Genomic DNA, 16,246 nt, shown 5'->3' on the forward strand with positions numbered 1-16,246 from the left:
CTTCAAAACAAAATAAATGCATAATGAAAATTATTTGTAGCAATGGCTCTATAAACTTTTGAATACTCCCTCCACTGATGCAGACAGCTACCTTGCCATTTTGGGCAATTTTGGTCCATGTCTTTATGTAAATCCTTTATTCATTAAGAACTTATCTAAGACATACAAAGCCTTCCTCTGGTTTTGTTAATGTCTTGACATTACCAATATGACATTTGGACTGTCCATTTGTTATCTACTCCTCATTCTACATGCTCTATGAAAGCCCATGAACAAAAATGACCTATTGCAACAATTCCTAAATCAAGTTCTAATGACTAGTGTCCATAGTTTTATGGAATCCACAAAGAAAAAAGATCTAAACTATGTTCTCCACGACACTATAACAGTCTCAGTAGAGTATTCCCCGGCTGCCTTGACAGACAGTGGACCTCCTTTTCATTAAAAGATCATCAGGTAAAGGTAGATGACCAATTTTGAAGTGTGTTGGAGGGAAGACTCTTTTTTAGGCACAGGTTGGACCAGATAACAATCAAGGTCCTTTCTAATGCTGAGATTCTGTGATATAGGAAGGTATCGTTGTATGGTAGGAGAATCACCAAATCTGGGATCAGATAATCTGATTTTGAACCCTGGCTTTATTACTTACTATCTGTGTGACCTTGAGGCAAGTCGCTTCCCTTCTCCAGGCCTCAGTTTTCTCATCTGTAATATGAAGGAGTTGGATTTAGATGGGCTCTGGGATTCCCCCAGCCTTCAAATGAGGATTCTCCAATTATAACTCAAGAATATTTATTAAGTATCTGTCTAGAAATGGGCTGCAACAGACAACAAGAAGTATAAGATCTGGTTCTTTCTTCCAAGAATTTGACAGTTCACTTGGGTAGATGAGCCTAATATTTATCAAAGAATTATGAAACAAGATAAGATCCTATATCTAAAACCAAATCCTAGACTATGTAATTCAGGCTGCATACATAAGTACTGACGGAATTTAGAAGAAGGACCAGTCATTGTGGCCTGGAGATCAGCTGGAGTTCATCAGGGAAAGTTTCATGGAGGAGACGAGTTTTATAATGGGCACTAAAGAAAGTGTACAGGTTTGATTGACAGATAGGAGCAAGGAAGATTTTTCTTGACAGAGAACTTTATGAGTCTTGTCTTAATCACACCCAAGTGGCAGTGATTTCTCTTTGGAGTGTCCAATAGCTCTTTGTTCAATCTCTCCTAGTCACTTTTCTTTTTATTTCAGACTTCTGATTTCATCAGTTCAGGGAACATCCCATGGAGGAACCCCTTCTATCAATGAGGATCAGCAACAATTTTTTATAAATTAGTCTTAGACAGTTGTCTGAGAGAACTGAGAAGTTAAGTGACTTACCCAGAATCATCCAGCCATTATGTGTTAGAGATGGGACTCGAATCCAGGTTTTCTTGATTTCAAAAAAGGAAGGAAGGCAGAGAGGGAGGGAGGAAGGGTGAGAGGAAGGAAGGGAAGGGGAGAGTGAAGGAAAGAAAGAATAAAGAAAAGAAGGAGGGAATGAAGGAAACATTTTTTTAAATGATTACTATGCACCAGGTATTGTGCTAAGCAATGGGGACACAAATACAGGAAAAACAAAGAAAGTCCCTGTTCTTCAGAAGCTTACATTCTAATGGTGGAAGAAAACACACAAAAGGGAGTTGAAAAGAGAGAGGGGAGAGGAAAAGGAGGAGTGATGGAGGTACCTGGTGTGAAGAACATGGTTTTGAAGTCCAGAGCCAGTACAGAAATAAAGGCCAGCCTGGATAAAATGGAAGCATCAAAATGGAGAATCCATGATGAACTTACCAATGGGAGAGTGGGTCATAGAGAGAAATGTTCCATGTTGAGGAGGCCACAGGGATAGTTGGATGTTCCATAGTGAGGAAGCCCCAGATGCTGAGGGAAGTTCCTGAATGAAATAGTATGATTTGAAAATTCTGGAGTAAGAAACAGGGCTGGAACAAGGGTAGCTCTCTATTCACTATATCATGCTGCCTCTCTCCCAGCACTTATTACACTCTCATTTATGTCATAGTCATTTATGTACAGATCTTAAACTCTCTAGTTGGTTTGTTTGTATCACTCATACTATACTATAAACTCCTTGAGGGCAAGCACTATGTCTTATCCATTGAGAGGATTATTGTTCACATGTAATTAGACTCAGTGGCCTTGGAGGACCCGCATAAGGCCTCTCCTGATTTCCGCAATTATCACTGCTCCCTGACTCTTGAAATTAATTTGTGTTACTTTGTATTTACTAACTTTTGTACATGTTCTTTCTCCCTAGTAGAAAGTTCCCTGTCCTTTAGGATAGGAACTGTTCCTTTGCAAGTGGTCCTTCATGTCTAGGGCATATTGACTTTTTAGCTTTCTGCCTCTTGGAACCCCTAGCTTCCTTCAAGGTAGAGGTAAAGTGTCCCTTCCAGTGGGAGGCCTTTCTTAGCATCCCCTCCTCTCTGCCTCTCTCCAATGATTAGTACTCTTGACATCTTAAAATTACTTTCATACTGCTTTTTATGTAGTTTGTACTTATTTACTTGTGTTCATGTTGTTTTTCTCCTTGAAATCTCCTTGAGGGCAGGCACCATTTCATTTTGCGTCTTTGTAGTCGCAGTGTCTGGCATAATGCAAGGCAAATTGTAAAGCTTAATATACATTGGTTAAATCAAATCTAGCCCAGCTCCCTCATCTTACAGTGGAGAAAACTCAGGCACAGAGTGGGGAAGTGACCTGATCTGCCCAAGGTCATAGAGGCAATAAGTAACAATTGTGTTTGGAGCCGAGGTCCTCTGCATCCAAATCCAGTGCTTTTCCCACTGTGCTAGGCTGCTTTTTAAATAAAGTGAAGTGAGTTGCATTGAATTATCACTGCTTCACGCTACCCTAAGAATCAAACTTTCTGTCTAAAACACAATTAAAAAATCATTTTAGCAAATTATGTTGAAACAGAACCTATGAATTAATTGACTCTAAGTAAATTGTAGTCTGTTCTTTGCTGATTCCTATGTATGTAGCATAGAGGCAGCTAAGTGTTGAAGTAGAGTGTGGGCTTCGGAGTCAGGAATACTCATCTTCTTGAGTTCAAATCTGGTTTCAGAAACTTGCAAGCTGTTGGACCTTGGGCAAGTCATTTAACCCTATTTGCTCAGTTTCTTCATCTGTAAAATGAGCTGGAGAAGGAAAAGACAAACCACTTCAGTAGCTTTGCCAAGAAAACCTCAAAGGGGGTCACGGAGAGTAGGGCACGACTGAAACCACTGAATAACAATGACGACAATGTACATGGCACGGCCCACATGCTCTTGCATTCCTGCACTTCATAAAGAGTGTAGCTAGATATTAGAGACTTAACTCGTAAAGTCTTAATTTACAGGGCCCTTCTCAGTGAGATTACAGAATGAGTTGCCTGGCCCAGGGTAAAGTTCCTTTTGGTCTCAGGAGGTGATTGGTTCTGACTGGCACAGCTAACAACAGCTAAAAATAGCCAGAATATAAAACTCAGTGTGCCATAGCACTCAGAGGACACTCATTTCCAAGTGAAACATTCAGACAGAAAAGTCTGCCAGGGTTTCTGCCAACATGTTATCAGGCATATGCTCACTTGCCTGCCCATGATATCAACTACCAAAAAGCAAAGTAGGTTAGAAACACAGAATTTTTGAGTAGTTAAGAACCACAGGTCTTCTTTCTATGTCCCTTCAGTTCAATTCCACAAGCATCTACTCCAGGCAGTGTGCTGGATGCTGGGATTACAAAGATAAAACCAAAGCCATCCCTCCTCTCAAAGTTCTTTCATTCTATTGAGGGGGTGAGTATAACTTTCTGTGAACAGGCATAAATAAATGCTAAATATTTTTGTAATGTAAATTGGAGGGTGATTGTTGAAAGAGCTGTGAGGGAATCAGGAAAGGCTTCATGGAGTAAATATAAAATCCTGCGTATTTCCAAGTAAAGAAACTGAGATTTTGGTACCTTGGATAACTTACCTAATGTCACACAGCAAATTACTGGAAGAACTAAGTAGGACTAAAACCCAAGCCGTCGAACTCTTTTTCCTGAGCCCTTGCCAAACACCTTGCTGCTTTTCTTACTGAAGGGAAGGAAATGCAGATGTATACCTGCTCACCATCTCTATGGGTAAACTGAGGCTGGCCCTTGGCAAAATGATAAAATTTATTTTAGCTATGTCACGTTTAAGATCTACAAAGTGCTTTCTTCACAATAATCTTGTGAGATAGGCATTATTAATCCCATTTTACAGATGAGAAAACTGAAATTCACAGAGAGGATAAGTGTCTTGCCCAACACCATACTAGCAAGCTTTAGAGGCAGGAGTTAAACCCAGGTTGCTTTTAACATCAGGTCCAGTGAACCTTCTACTTCACCACACTGCTTCAAGCTTATATTGTTATATTTGAAGATGTCACTGCCAATACTATTTCTATAAGGATTTTGTCATCTGGCTTCTAATTAGTGGCTTTATTCACTCTTCATGCCAATTAAATTCCATTCAAGAATCATTTATTTAGTACGTGCTGTGCTAAGAGTTGGGGATAAAAAGAGAAAAATGAAACAAGATAACATGGTCACATATAAGTAAACAAGAAATGCATAAAAACAATTTCTGACAGGAGGGCACAGGTCTAATATGAAGAGTACTTTTACCAAGAGAATATGTGCTCTTCAGACATCCTGTTTCTCTTTGGTACATCAGTATCATTCCTGCAGGGGCTAAATGATGCCTTGTGCTCTAATCATTTCTGGCTACATTTAGGTTCTATCTGGTATAAAGCAGCACCAAACACTGGTATAGATGGCCCCTCATTTCAGTGGTTTTGTATCTTTGGGGGTCCTGTCCCAGCTTCTTGATAAAATCTTCCCTATATCTTAGTTTCCCTCCTACGAATTCTATCATCTAGTGACTCATTTGCCCAAGTTTCAGAGCCCAGACACTTGCTACTCTGCCCCCCCAATCCCTAAACTTGGGGGCAGCAGTGCCAGTCTACAGAAGAAATTTGAAAGATAAACTTATTTGAAATCAGAGCTTGGAAAGTCTCATTTAGCTTATTGGATAAGTGGACCCCTAGAGGTAGGACCATTTGAATTTATTTTGATGAATATTTTGAATTTATTTTGATGAATATCTAGTCTTCTTCTGTCCTTCACATGTCATACGTCTTTCTAGCAGGAAAGCACTGTTAATTTCATTGTTAATCATGTATATGAGCATACTTTCAATACTTTAAATAAATTTTGTTGAATATTTTATTTTTATATTGCTTGAATTTCTTTCTCCTTCCCAGAGGGCTATGTTATATAACTGATTTCCAATTAATTTTTAATCTATATTTTCATGGCCCTTTATTGAATGTAATTTTATGACATTATGGTCTGAAAAGGGTACACTTAATATTTCTGCTTTTCTGCATTTGGTTGTGAGGATTTTATGTCCTCATACATGGTCAATTTTTGTGAAGGTACCATATACAGCTGAGGAAAAGGTATACTGTATTCTATTCCCATTTAGTCTTCTCCAAAAGTCTATCACATGTAACTTTTCTAAGATTCTATTCATTTCTTTAACTTCTTTCTTATTTGTTTTATCATTAGAGTTATTTAGCTCTGAGAAGGGAAAATTGAGCTTCCCCACTAGGATAGTTTTACTGTCTATTTCCTCTAATAATTCATTTGACTCTTCTTTAAAACTCTGGATATTATGCCATTTGGTGCATTTATGTTTAGTATTGATATTACTTCATTGTCTATGATGCCTTATAGCAAGATGTAGTGTCCCTGCTTATCCCTTTTAATTTGGTCTGTTTTTGCTTTTGCTGTGTCAGAGATTGTAATTATTACCCCTTGCCTTTTTTACTTCAGGTGAAGCACAATAGATTCTGCTCCAGCTCCTTATTTTAACTCTGTATATATCTCTCTATTTCAAGTGTGTTTCTTGTAAGTAACATATTGTTGGATTTTGGTTTCTAATCCATTCATCTATCTGCCTTCTCATGGCTGAGTTCACCCCATTCACATTCACAGTTTTGATTACTAGTTATGCATTTCCTTCCATTCTATTTTCTCTCTCTTTTTATCCTGTCCCTTCTCTAAAGTCTGTTTTGCTTCTGACCACTGCCTTCTTTTATCTGCCCTATTTTTTATATTAACCTCCCTACTTCTCTTATCCTCTTCTACTTCTCTGTTGGGGATAGATTGTATTACCAATTGAATATTTGAGTATTACCAAATGAATATTGAGCATGTATATATACATATATTTTCTCTCTATGAACCAATTTAGATGGGAGTGAAGTTTAAGCATTGCCCATCCCACTCCCCATCATTTCCCCCCACTACTGTAAAAGTTCTTCCTTGAGTGCCTCATTTATATGAAATAATTTCCCCCATTTTTCTTCTCCCTTCCCCCTTCTTTCAGTGCATCCCTCTTTCTCAACTATGTTTTTTTTTACATCATCTCAACATAAATGACTCACTCTGATGCCTTCTCTTTATGTAGACTCCTTCTGACTGCCCTAATAATGATACATTACTTAGTAGTTACATATATCATTTTCCCATACAGACAGGTAAACAGTTTAATCTTATTAAGTCTTTCATGACATTTCTTTCATGTTTACCTTGTTATACTTGTCTTGAGTCTTGTATTTGAAAGTCAGATTTTCTATTCAGCTTTGGTCTTTTCATCAAGAATACTCGAAAGTCCTCTATTTCATTTTCCCCCTTGAAAGATCATACTCAGTTTTGCTGGGTAAGTTATTCTTGGTTGTAATCCCTGCTCTTTTGCCTTCTGGAATATTATATTCCAAGCCCTACATTCCTTTAATATGGAAGCTGATAAATCTTTTGTGATCCTGAATGTGGCTTCATGGTATTTGAATAGCTTCTTTCTGGCTGCTTGAAATATTTTCTCTTTGACCTGGGAGCTCTGAAATTCGGATATATTTCAGATGATGATCAGTGGATTCTTTCAAGTTCTATTTTCCACTCTGGTTCTAGGTTATTGTGGCAGTTTTCCTTGATAATTTCTTGAAATATAATGTCTAGGCTCTTTCTTTGATCATGGCTTCCAGGTAGTCCAATAATTCTTAAATTATCCATTTTCTGTCTATTTTCCAGATCAGTAGTTTTCCTGATGAGATATTTCACATTTTCTTCTGTTTGTTTTTTTTTTCATTTTTTGATTTTGATTTTTTGTTTCTTGATGTCTTGTGGAGTCATTAGCTTCCACTTGACCAATTTTAATTTTTAGAGAATTATTTTTTTTCAACGAGCTTTTGTATCTCTTTTTCTATTTGGTCAATTCTGTTTTTTAAGGTGTTATTTTCTTCACTATTATTTATGTCTTTTTTCCTAAGTTGTTAATTGTCTTTTCATATTTTTCTTGCATTTCTTTCATCACTTTGCCTAATTTTTCCTCTACTACTCTTATTTGATTTTGTAAATCATTTTTTAGCTCTTCCAGGAATTCTTGGACTTGTGTCCAATTCACATTTCTTCTTTGAGTCTTTGCTTGTAGTTGTTTTGACTTCATTGTCTTCTGAATTTGAGTCTTGGTCTTCCCTTTTATGGTCATGTTCTTTCTGTTGTTGTTTGCTCATTTTCCACCCTATTTCTTAATTTTGAACTTTATATTAAAGTTTGGGTTCTGTTCCCAGTGTGTTTGTGTGTGGGGAGGGGCACTTTCTCAAGTTTCATGCTTTTCCCCACTACTATTTTCAGAGCTAGTTCTGGTGGTTTGGAAATTTTTTAGTGTTTCCAAGGTGGTATGATCTATGGAGAGGTGTAGTCACTGTTTTCCTGGTTTGCACTCTGATTCTTACCCAGGGCCCCTGATCTTTTGGATTGCAATTGATACTGTTCCTCAGAGTCTCTGATCCCTTATGACCAAAGTAGTACTGCTCCTCAGGGCTCTCACTTCCTTTTGACCAAAAGTGCCCCTCTCTGCTCTAGAACTATGACCCAGTGGGTAGAGGCAATGGATTTGCCAGATGGCCTCTGGCCCTCTATCCAGTGCTAGCACAGTGGTCCTGTGCAATCTGAACAATTGCCAGGTCCCCTTACCATCTTTGGCTTGAGAGCCCTGAAGATGCTGATGCTTCTGTACATACCACCTGGTTCCACTACTGGTCTTTCATCTACCTGGGCTTCAGGCCAGGTTCCACCCCCTTGTCATAGATGTCTCTTTTTGACTTCCTAATTTATCTTGGGCTGGAAGAATATATTACTCTGACCTTTTGTTGGCTCTGCCACTCAAGAATTTGATTTGAGGCATTATTTTAAAGTTATTTGGAGGGGAATGTTTGGAGAACTTAGCTGAGTGCTTTCTCTGCTCTGCCTGTGAAATCCTGGCTATATTATATGACAGTTTTTTTGAAGAGAGGAAGAAGATAAAAAATTAGCAAAACCAATTAATATTTTGATGAAATATGATAGGAAACATAATCTTCCTTACCTGTGGACCTCTCAGCTTTGAAAAGGAGGTAGAGAAGTGTTTTCTCCTATCTCTTGGGATCAAGCTTGTTCTTTGTATTTTTTATCATTTTGTGGTGTTCTTTCCATTATATTGTAGTCTTTGTGTATATTGTTTTCTTGTCTCTATTTACTTTACTTTTCATCCATTCTTTTAATACTTTTCTATGTTCATTATATTCATTGCTTCTTACAGCACAGTAAGATTCCATTATGTTCATGTACCACAATTTGTTTAGCCTTTCCCCAATCATGAAACATCTACTTTGTTTCCAATTCTTTGCTGTCACAAATAGCTATAGCTATAAAAATTTACTATAAATACTTTGGTGTATATGAGGGCTTTGTTCTTACCAATGACTTCTTTGTGGTAAAAATGCCTGACAGCAGAATCTCTGGATCAAAAGGTGCAGGCATTTTAGCCACTTTATTCATATTCTAGTTGTTGTTACTGTTCAGTCATTTCACTCTTGTCTGACTCTTTGTGACCCTATTTTGGGGTTTTCTTGGCAGAGATACTAGAGTGGTTTGCCATTTCCTTTTCCAGCTTGTTTTACAGATGAGGAACTGAGGCAAACAGGGTTAAGTGACTTTCCCAGGGTTGCACAATTACCAAGTAGCTGAGGGTAGATTTGAACTCATGAAGAGGACTCTTCCTGATTCTAAACCCAGCACTCTATGCACTGTGCCACCTATCTGCCCCTCATATTCCACTACTTCTCTTCTTATCCTAGGGGTAGTTTCAGTGTTGTCAGGTGATTTTTAGCCTTTCCTCACTGTTTCTACGTGTCTTCAGGATTCCTACATATCCCGCAGGACTTAGATGGCATACTGCCACTTCATCTTTCAACCTTTCCCTGATTCATTGACTTTAAAATGGTCTTTCTCTCCCCAAAATACTCATAGCATTTTGATTGAGTGTATTTTATACCCTGATCAATTTGAACTATAGTTATTTGTGTATTCTCCTTTATATTCTGTGATGGTAAGGTCTATGTTGCCTCAAAGCTTACCACAGTACTTTACACTTAGTATATTTGTTTGTTGAATCAATCAAGTGTGTATTGATTGCCTGCTATATAGCTAGCTCTGTGCCAGGAACTGTGAGGAGAAATTAAAGAATACTTGGTTTCCCTCAAAGTGCAAATAAGATACCATTTCCTACGTGACACCTTACTGGATTTCTCCCCATTCCTCAACTGCTAGTGTTTTTTTTTTTTCCTTGAAATTGCTCTGTATTTACTTATGTGCACATTGCATTTCCCCAGTACAATGTAAGGTCCTTGAGGGCAGGAACTATTTTGATTTTTGCTTTGTAATTTTAGTGCTTAGGATAGTTCTGTCTTTTAGTAAATACTTAGAAAATTTTTATTTAATTAATTTAGGCAATTAGGTGGTACCATGACCAGAGTAGACAAGTTGGGGTGAGGAAAATATGAGTTTGAATCCTGCCTTAGTCACTCACTAGCTATATAACCCTGGGCAAGTCACTTGACCTCTCTCAACCTCAGTTTCTTCATGTGTAAAATGAGTATGATAATGGCAGCTACCACATAGAATTGAAATGAAGAACAAATTAGATAATATTTGTAAATATGTTTTGCAAATTTTAAAGTGCTGGCTATTATTAAGTAAGGTCAAAATGAACTGATACTGTCTACAATGAAATACTGTTTTTCCAAGAAATCCTCAGGATCCTTCAGAGGCTCTACTACATTTGCTTCAGAGTTCTGGAGGGGGTGGAGGTAGGGAGGGAATGTTTCTCTGTCTCTCTCTCTCTCTCTCATTTTTTTTAAAATTTCTGGAAACCATAGTCCCGATTCTCAGAAGCCAGTGCATCTATTATCAGTCCTTTCATTTCCTAAGTTTAAAGAGTAGCAGATTGGTTTTGCACCTGTGTGATTGACTCTTAGCAATTAGTGGCCTCATTATCCCAGAATGTGCAGCCTACTTTGGTCCAAAATCAAGTAACATTCTTTTCAGCTTCTCATTTCCTTAAGTTCAGCTTGAACTTCTTTATTTTCCCTTCTTAAAATTTTCAGTTAGAAAATCCAATTTAGTCAAACAACCACTGGTAGCAAATAGGGTATTTCATGAGTGTTTGCAGCTGTGTCCACACACCCTATAGCAAAGCCATCCCCAGAACTGTTCTGAGGGTAACTTTTGGTCACAAAGATGAGCTCAGGCCCAGTTAGCAAAGGCTCTAATGACAGTATGGAGAGGCTGTCCAGTTGGGCTGAAAGTAAAGGACTGAAGGATTCTAGAATTATTCCTGTGTTGAAAATGTAGATACAACAGAAATGTCGTCAAGACCTCCCACTGAGTCTGCATTAACACACTAATGGGAGGGAAGAAACAACAGAGAGGAGGCAATGTCTTCATCCACCCAGATGTTTTGACCAAATGATGACCACAAATTATTGGACTGATTTTTTTTAAAGAAGGAACTGGCCAGATGTTTTGACAAAATGTCAAAGTGAAATCATCAATACCCATGAAGAAAAGTAAATTATCTCTTTTGACTGATTTGGCCAAGTGGCAAAATCATTCAACCAGATGTGCATTATAGACATGGCCTAAATGTTTTGTTTATCCAAAGAAATGATCTAATTTAAAATAGCAATACTAATAGCTATCTTTTATATGGGCAACTAGGTGGTGCAGTGGATACAGCGCCAGGCCTGGAGTCAGGAAGATTCATCTTCCTAAGTGCAAATCTGGCCTCAGACTGTAGCTATGTGACCCTGGGCAAGTCACTTAACTTTGTCTCAGTTTCCTCATCTGTAAAATTAGCTAGAGAAGGAAATGGCAAACCACTCTAGTATCTCTGCCAAGAAAACCCTAAATGGGGTTACAAAAAGTCAGACATAACCAAAACAACTGAACAACAAAAAGTATGTAAATAATAGTACTTTAAGGTTTGTCTTATCTATATCTATATATATCTATATATCTATATATATATCTATATCTATAGATATATATATATAAATGCTATCTTATTTGATCCTCAATGACAATGTTGTGAAATACCATTATTATAGATGTCCTGTTATTATTTCCATTTTACTGATGAGGAAACTGAATCTGAGAAAAGTTAAATGACTTGTCCAAGGTCACACAGCTAGTAAATATTGAAGGCAGAATTTGATCTCAGGTCTTCCTAAATACAACTACAGCATTCTTATCCATTGCACCACCTAGCTGAGAGGCAAGGATGTTAGTGAGAATGGAAGAGTTCAAGATTTGTTATGAATGTTTGTCCATATGTGTTTATATTTACATTTTAACATATCTGAGGTATGTTATGAATGAGACTCAGTGAAGACACTCCACCTCCAAGTTGACATTCAGTTTTGAAAAGCCGAGCAAAAGCCAATGCTAGGGTCTTCAAAAATTCAGCAAAGCAATATGTGATACTATACATCATGTTTCCAATTGTCAGAGGAGGTCTTTTCTCCACAGCAAATGGCAGTCCCTCCATAGTATACAGTTTTAGGTGGCAGCTTGAAAATCAAAGAAATTAAGAGACTTGTCTAGGTTCACACAGCTAATGCCTAACAGAGGTGGCATTGGAACCTAGTTCTTCCTGACCCCAGAACCAGCTCTCTGTTTACTATGCCATACTGTAGGAAACTGGAAACTTTCCAGATTCTAGTCAGTTCATTAAAACATTTATTATATCTCCTGTATGCAGGACATTGTGAAAGGCAATTGCATTGGGATTGAGGGATATGAAATTTGGATGACATTGTCCTTGCCCTCGTATAACTTAAGGCAGCTAAATAGCCAAGTTGGACTCCATCAGAACTGAGCTTAAATCCTGCCTAGGATACTTCAGATCTGTGGGATCCTGGACAAGTCACTTAACTTCTCTCGACCCAGTTTTCTCATCTGTGAAATGAGAATATAATAGCACCCACCTACCTCACGTGGTTGTTGTAATAATTAAATGTGACAATATGTGTAAAGTACTTTGCAAACCTTAAACCGCTATATAAATGTTAACTATTGTTATTATTGTGTCATAGTGATAAAAGTGGGATAAGACTCAGATAAGATGCCAATATACAGCTGAGGACATAATGCTGGAGCTGGAATTAGGAGAGACCTGGGTTTGAATGTCACCTCTGATTCTCCTAGCTCTGTGTGCATAGGCAAATCACTTAACTCCTCTGAAATACAATTTCTTCATCTAGAAAATAATACCAAGAACATCAACCTCACAGGATTGTTATGAGACTTAAATGTGATAATGTATGCCGATTAATCCACCAGTTTATTATTAAGATGATACAGAAAGACGCATGTGTATATTGGAGAGGTTGAAAACAAAATGATTTTGACAAAGAAAATGGTCCTTCTTGAAGGGGCATCAGAGAAGGAGATAGGATTTGAGTTGGGCTTTTAAGGATAGATAGCAATTTAAGAGGTAAAGAGAGAAAGGCACAATGAAAAGAACACTGGAATTGGAATTAGAGGACATAAGTTCAAAGGCTGGCTCTGCTATTTATTACCTCTAACTTTCAATAAATTAAGTCACCTCTCTGAGCCTCAGTTTCCTCAACTGTAAAGTGAACAAGATAAGATTAGATCATTTCTAAAGGTCATTTGTCATCCCAAATTCTGATTCTGTTACATTGCATGCATATCAAAGAGTCAGTCAGTCAAGCATTTATTAAGCACCTACTATGTGTCAGGCACTGTGCAAAGTACTGGCTATCCAAGAAAAAAGGCAAAAAACTGTCCCTAGTCTCAAGGAGCTCACAGTCTAATGGGGGATATAATATGTCAACAACTATATATAAACAAATGACACACAGAATAAATTTGAAATAATCAATAAAGAAAAGGTACTAGCATTAATCAGGATTGGGAAAAGTCTTCTTGAAAAGATGGGATTTTAAATAAGACTTGAAGGGAGCCTGGGGAAATGAGTCAGAGATGAGGAGGGAGAGAAATCCAGTCCTGGGGAACAGTTAGGAAAAATGCTAAGAGTTACAAGATGGAGTCATTTGTTTAAGGAGACAAGTGTCACTGGATCAACATGGAAGGTGGTTGGTGAGTAGGGGTGGGGTGGAAGTAAGTTGTAAGAAGATTGGAAAGGTATATGGGGGTCAGATTAATAGAGAATTTTATGTTTGATCCTGAAGGTAACTGGAGTTTACCAAGTGACTTGTTCAGACCTGAGCTTTAAGAAAATCAGAGCAGAGAATGGACTGCAGTCAGAAGACACTTGAATCAGTAGACCCAATGACAGGCTATTGTAGTATTGTAGGCACGAGGTGATGACTGCAGGTTCTAGGGTGGTAGTAGTGTTGGAGGAGATAAGGAGCCATATACTAGAAATGTTAGGATGGTAGAATCAACCGAATTTGGCAACTCATTGGACGTGGCAGAGGGATGAGAGTGAGGAGTGAAGGAAGATCCTGAGCTCTAGGGAGGTACAGGGTCTACTGGGGGCATTGAGTCCAGTTTGTTTGGAGCATATACAAATGGAACACAGACATGAGGTAAACCCCAGTGAGAGGTTTGAATATCATGCAAAGAAGTTTTAACTTTACTTATTAGGCTGTAGGTAGCCACTGAAAACTTTTGATCAGAAGAAGTATTATTTTTCATTTATGTGCATTGTAAAATACACTTAATCTAAAGCAAAAAACCAAGAAACAATTCAACGACTATTTTATTAAACATGTGCATTCATTCAACATTTTTCCTTTGTCTGAAAACTACTTTTAGTGTGGGGTTCTATAATAATTCCCAGAATTCCCATCCTTTTATCCTTTGTTTCCTCTCCAACCCCATCAACCTGGTTTTTAACGAGAGAGGGACACAGAGAGTGAAAGAAAGAGAGAGACAGAGAAACAGAGACAGACAGACAAACAGAGGGGGGGGAGAGAGAGAGAGAGAGACAGAGAGACAGAGAGACAGAGACACAGAGAGAAACATTGCACACAATTCATGTGAAAGCTTGAGGCTTGCAAAGTGCCCTGCAATGCAATTTAAATAATGTTGTGGGAGAACTTAACCAAATGAAGGCTTCTGAACATTTCTCCCTTCATCATCTATCATGTATGCTTGAAGATCAGTGGTTGTTTGTGTTAATCCATGTGTAATGGCTCAGAACTCTTACAAAAAGGTTTTCCCAGGTGACTCTAATTTTGGCTTTGGTGGAGCAGTCCTTAATGAGCCATTGTTCCAAACTATCATGCTCTATGCAAAGTAAGGGATGGCCAGAGTCCAATCTCTTATCTTCCCTATATTGGTCTTCCCACAGGAGAGTGGAAAAGGGAATTCAGAATAAAGGCTTTTAAGGAAATGCCCTTTAGATCGCAAGCTCTTTTGTTCCCTTCTCTGGCTCCATTATAACCTATTTTCCCTCCCACCGCTCTTCTTATCTGTTATTGAAGATTAGATTGCAGATAATTTGCAGTGACAACTGTCAACCGAACTGAATCCATTTTCTGTGACCAGAAAATGTCTTTGTAAAGACTGGAATCTAATGGACTTTTTGCTCAATCACATCTTTAAAAACAAAAATTGTGGCTTTTGTTTTTGAACCAGTTATTTTACCTTGAACCTCACCATCTTTCTCATTGAAACCTATGTTGTAATGAAAATAGAGTCACTTGACGTATCAACTATATGATAGGTTTGCCACACTTCAGACCCATCCTCCCCTACCTCTCCATTAAGAGAAAGGAGGTGTGTTTCATGATCATTTCTCTCAGATTACATTTCAATGATTACAAGTTCATCCAAATTCAGTAGCCTTTTAGTATTGTAATGGTTGACATTATTGTAGTCATTTTATATATTGTTTTCACCTATCTGCTGCCTTCTTTACTCTGTATTACTTCACACAAACCTTACCTTTTTTTTTTTTCTGACTTCTTTGTATTTTTTTTCACCTCTCCTTTCTGGTCTGGAAATGTGATTTCAGTGACACAGAAAATTCTTAGTATGGAAATTACCATCATTGATTGACAATTCATTTATAATTTCTAGTTTTTTTAAGTTGCTTGGGGCACTGAGAAGTTATAACTTGTTTTTGGTAACACAGTCGGGATGTGGCAGAGATCAGACTTGAACCCAGGTCTTTCTGACTCCAAGCCTAGCCTTCTATACATTACATCTCCCTGCTTCTCATCTTTTTTTTTTTTTTTGGAGGCAGTTGGGGTTGCCCAGTGTCACAAAGCTAGTAAGTGTTTGAGTCTGAATTTGAACTCAGCTCTTCCTGACTTCAGGGCCAATGGAGATAGGATTCATCAATGGAGGACAAGGACCAAGTTGGAAAGTTCTCAAGGGACTTCTACCCTTTCCTGATTGACAGTCACAGTGACAAGTTTCCTTTTGTGAGGTTGTTTTCTCTGCTCTTTATGGATTTCTTTTGGTTTTATTGAAGGAGGATTTATTAAAAGTCATTATGGCATAGAGAAAAGAGCCCTGGACTTGGAGTCAGAAGGTCTAGGCTCCAGTTTTAGCATTATCACTTAGTAGCTCTGTGATCTTGGGCAAATCAGTTAATTTCTCTGAGCCTCAGTTTCTTATATAATCAACATGCACTACCTGTCTCACCTGGTAGGAAAAGCATTTTATAAATATGGACTCTTTTTCCTCTTATGCATCCTCCCTTTCTCCTTCTCTCCCTCCCTCTCCAACTCCTCTTCCCTTTCCTCCTTTCTTCTTCTTCTTCTTCTTCTTCTTCTTCTTCTTCTTCTTCTTCTT

Source organism: Vombatus ursinus, unplaced genomic scaffold (genome assembly GCF_900497805.2).
Source record: "Vombatus ursinus unplaced genomic scaffold, bare-nosed wombat genome assembly UNPS02014826.1, whole genome shotgun sequence".
NCBI classification, from domain to species: Eukaryota; Metazoa; Chordata; class Mammalia; order Diprotodontia; family Vombatidae; genus Vombatus; species Vombatus ursinus.